The sequence below is a fragment of the Telopea speciosissima genome, unplaced genomic scaffold, assembly GCF_018873765.1.
Source record: "Telopea speciosissima isolate NSW1024214 ecotype Mountain lineage unplaced genomic scaffold, Tspe_v1 Tspe_v1.0027, whole genome shotgun sequence".
Classification (NCBI taxonomy): Eukaryota; Viridiplantae; Streptophyta; class Magnoliopsida; order Proteales; family Proteaceae; genus Telopea; species Telopea speciosissima.
In genome coordinates, this window is record NW_025317363.1 from 149,293 (window position 1) to 154,440 (window position 5,148).

Below are 5,148 nucleotides of genomic sequence, written 5' to 3' on the forward strand. Positions count from 1 at the left end.
AAATGTCCTTTTCTGTTATTAGACATGAGGATGCGATGTGGTGGGTCATGACCTTCGAATCGATACCTATTTCGACATATGTTCGCTTTCAGTTTAAACCTTATCCGGTGGGTCGTTTGGGGTTATTTTGGGGCATTTCTGTAATTTTTGGGCTTAGTATTTTCTAAAAAGTGTCCTTATCTCTTATTAGACGAGTGGATGCGATGTTGAGGGTCGTGACCTTCGAATCGATACCTTTTTCGACATATATTTGCTTTAGGTTTAAACCAGATCGGGTGGGTCGTTTGGGGTTATTTGGGGGTTTTCTGTACTTTTTTGGGTTTGGAATTTTCTGAAAAGTGTCCTTATCTCCTATTAGACTTGTGGATGCGATGTTGAGGGTCATGACCTTTGAATCGATATTTATTTTGACATATGTTTATTTTCTGTTTAAACCAGACCGGGTGGGACGTTTGGGGTTATATGGGGGCATTTCTGTACTTTTTTGGGTTTGCGATTTTCCACAAAGTGCCCTTATCTCTTTGCAATGGGTGGTGTATGATTGGTAGCCCCCTCTTTGCATGCATTGCAGGGTTTTTGGGCACGTCACTGATGCGTGCAAGTTTGGTAGTGGGAAATCCAACCAGAAAAATCTGAGAACCAAGCTAGAATGGCGAGTGATGGGGGCAGCCGAGAAGGTGGACGTTTCTTTGGCCGGAACTCAGGCTCGTTTGCCTGCGGGGCAGGCTGATTCTAGGGGGCAGAATTCAAATTTCGTTCCCTCAAGTTCTCGCAAAGATTCAGGGATAGGGGATTCTCAACCTTTGAGCCTTGAAGCTAATTTTGGCAAGAAGATTTCCAGGAAATCTGGTTCAAATCTTGGTGGGCTGGCTAGTGAGAAGGGAGTTTCACAATCTAACGCATATGCCTTGTTGGAGAATCTGACAGAGGAGGTTCATTATGATCCAGACGACTTGATGCTGGACCCGGAATCTTGTGCAATTCTATTTGGCAATGATCTTTTTGAGGAAGGTGATAAGGAAGTTGATGAATATACTCCTCAACCGCTAGCTATCATTCCTTGTTTGGAAAAGGAGGGAGGGGGATGATCTTCCTTGTTTAGTCATGAGAATTTTGAGCTGGGCAGATTTGAAGGAGATGTTATTAAGGAAGGGACGATTTCCAGATTTGTGGGCAGGTTTTGGATTCAAATCTTATGGGTTGCCATTCTGAGAAGGAATCTAATGAGCGTTGCTTGAAAGATGGAGATTTGGTAGGGGGAGATCCCACGATATCTAAGGGGGAGTTGGTGCTATCTAATCCGTTGGATCAAGAGTCAAACTTGTCCACGTTGAGGAAGGATGCTGATGTACCTGCGCATAAGGAGGTCTCTAATTTGGAAGGTATAGAAAGTTGAGATGAGATGCTGTCTTTGAAAGGCAAGTCTAGTCAAGCCAATAAGCCATCAGCTAATTTTGAGAGATTGAAGAGATCGGCTGCAAAAAACCGGGCCAGCCAAGGATCTTTGGACAAAGGTACGGGTATTTCTGGTTCTTTGAGCTCTTCTCTTTTGGGCCGGCCTAGTGGAAGGGGCACTAAATTACTCCCTCGACGTATTCCTGTGAAGGATGGTGGAGGGTTTAGATTGGAGGGACCTAGTAAGGGGGGGGCAGATATGGCAACCCATCATTTCAAATGAATTGCATATCTTGGAACGTTAGGGGTATGAATGACCCTACTAAGAGGCGTGGGATTAGAAAAGTGATTATGGATAATAATGCAAAATTAGCTATCCTTCTTGAGACTAAGGTGAAGACGGAGAATTGTGCGGATATTTTTTACCCTTTTATTCCAAACTGGAAGTACTATCATAATGGTGAAGATGGTTCTACAGCTCGCATTTGGGTGGGTTGGGATGCTGCTGTTTTTAAAGTGGAGGAAATTCAGAAATCTAACCAATTCATTCATATGAGAGTGATTACATTGGGGTCCTCTCTCACTTTTTAATGCACTGCCATCTATGCATCAAATTCTGTGGATGAAAGGAGGGAGCTTTGGAGGGATGTTTCTGGTTTTGCTCCCACCATCTCTAGTCCTTGGATTGCTCTAGGGGACTTTAATATTGTCCGTCAGCAAAGCGAAAAGCTTGGAGGTGATGTTGTCCATCAAGAGGCTGTTGATGAGTTTAATTCCTTTATTTTTGACACAGGTCTTATTGACTTAAAGTGGAAGGGAGAACTTTTTACTTGGAATAACAGGCAAGGAGGCAGTTCTCGAGTTTGCTGTAAATTGGATAGGGCTTTGGTCAACTTGAATTGGTTGGATGTTCTCAGGTCCTCCGAAGCTACTTTTCTACCCCCAGGGCTTTCGGATCACTCTCCAGCTGTGGTTTCGGTTCTTGATGGGGATAACTTTGGTCCCAAACCCTTCCGATTCTTTGAGGCTTGGATTGGTAGGGAGGGGTTCGATGAAGTGGTAGCTAAGGGGTGGGACTGCCGGTTGAATATGAAGCTTAATCCTATTCTTCGGTTTGCTGCCCGCCTTAAAAATGTCAAGGCAGAACTGAAGAAGTGGAATAAGGATAGCATTGGTGATGGTTTTCTTGCAGTAAAAAATGCTTCTTCAGAATTAACTCAGATCCAAACCAGCCTTGCTATTCATCCTAATGATCTCAGTTTGGTTCCCTTAGAGACAGCAGCCAAGAAGAAATTATGGGAAGCCCTTAGCACTGAAGAGAAGTTCCTTAAGGAGAAGTCAAAAGTTAAAAATATTCAGTTGGGGGACGGTAACAATAGCTTCTTCCATAAGTCCATGGTGTGTAGGCAAAATAGGAATCACATTTTGGAGGTGCATAATGGAGAGAATGAGGTTATCAAGGAGCCAAATCTGATTAAAAGGGAGGCGGTGTCCTTCTACATGAACCTGTTTGGTGCAAATGCCGATGATGCTGGTTTTTTCCCTAAGTCTATCCCTTTGCAACATGGCCTGGACCTTGTGCAGCAAAACAGTCTTATTGGGCAGGTTTCTAATAAGGAAATTAGAGAGGTGGTTTTTGCCATGAAGAATTCTAAAGCTCTAGGTCCGGATGGGTTTGGGGCTACTTTCTTTAAGCATGCTTGGGAGGTTGTTGGAGAGGATCTCACTCTGGCTGTTAAATGGTTCTTCTCCAAGTCCATTATGCCTAGCTCTATCAATGCTACTTTTATTAGCCTTATCCCAAAGACTGATGCTACTACTTCGTTTGCGGGCTATAGACCTATTGCTTTTTATAACCTATTTTACAAAATCATTACAAAAATTTTGTCTAATAGGTTGCAAGGAGTTGTTGGGAAAGTGGTTAGCTATAACCAGTCTGTGTTTATCAAAGGGTGCTCCATTGTGGATAATATCCTTGTTTGTCATAATGTGGTGAGGGGTATTGAGCAAAAGGGGACTCCCCCTATGGCAATGCTGAAAATTGATTTACATAAAGCCTATGACTCTCTTAGTAGGAAGTTTCTGTTTGAGATCATGGAAAGGATGGGTTTTCCAACCAAGTTTATTCGGTGGGTGAAGGCGTGTGTTGATACTCCGTGCTTTTCGATCCTTCTCAATGGGAGTCCTACAGGTTATTTTAAGGGAAAGAGGGGAATAAGGCAGGGAGATCCGTTGTCCCCTTATTTGTTCACTATTGCTATGGAAAGATTTTCGGCCTTGATGTAGAAGTTGGAAATTGAAGGTCAAATCAGCTTGCTCCCAAGATGCAAAAGCTCCCGTCTTTCACACCTTATTTTTGCAGACGACCTGATGATTTTTGTGAAGGCTGCTCATGACTCTATTTCGGCTTGTTTGGGGGCTTTGTCTGATTTTCATACCTACTATGGGTTGAAACTCAATAGAGCTAAGTCCTCTATTATTTTAGGGGGCCTTACTCAAACGGCCAGACTGCAACTTTTGGAATTAACGAATTTTGTGGATACTAAGGTGCCCATTCGGTACCTTGGGGTGCCGTTATGTCTTGCAAACTTTCTATGCCAGATTGCTCCGCTATTTTGGACCTGGTGAGACGAAGACTTGAAGACTAGAAAGCACATTTCTTATCCTTTGCAGGCAGGTTATAGCTCCTTAGCTCTATTCTTCAGGGCTGCTATTTTTATTGATCGGGCATCTTTGCTTTACCAAGTGGTGTCAAACAGAAGCTGGAATCCATGTTCTCAAATTTCCTTTGGACGGGCCCCTCCTTGGAACGGAAGGTACACTATATTTCTTGGGATAGAATTTGCAAACCTAAATATGAGGGTGGCTTAGGTATTCGCAGAATTTAAATATGAATACTACGGGTATCCTTAAGCAAATTTGGTGGATTGCTTCCAAAAAGGACAGCCTGTGGGTTAGGTGGGTTTATGCCCGTTATTAAAAAAAGGATTCCATTTGGACGGTGAAAATTCCCCAAAACTGCTCTTGGGTTTGTCGTAAAGTCCTCCAGTATAGAGATTTGGTTGAACCCTATGTTCACCACTTTATTGGGTCTGGCCACTCTACAAGACTTTGGCTTGATAAGTGGCATCCTCAAGGGGTTTTAATCAAAAAATTTGGGGATCGTATCAGATATGATGCGGGCTCACATTGTATGGCTTTGGTTTCGGACATTATTCGACAGGGCGACTGGCATCCTATTTCTTATGGTTCCTGTGAACTTATTAGTGCCTAGGGTGATTTGCAACATGTTCCTATTTTGAGAGGCATGGATGACCTTATTGTTTGGAAGAAAAACCCTAATGGCTTATTTTCTACTAAGTCAGCCTGGGACGCTGTTAGAAGAGCCTCTCCTAAAGTAGCTTGGCATAAATTTGTTTGGTTTGCTTAGAACTTCCCTAAGCATTCTTGCACAACTTGGAGATGCCTTATGGAAGCTTTGCCTACCAAAGATCAGCTTATTAAGAGGAATATCCAAGTTGGTCCGAATTGCATCTTGTGTTGGGCTGGTATTGAAAGTCATGAGCATCTTTTCTTTAATTGCCCCTTTTCCACCAGCATTTGGGGTAAAATTAGTTCCTTTTGCTCCCAGGGGGGTGGGGGCCCTACCACTCTCAAGAATGCACTTGCTTGGCTCTCAAATGTTGGCTGTGCTAATGATAGGATGGATATGGTTCCCAAGTTGGCTTTTTGTGCTACTGTGCATTACATTTG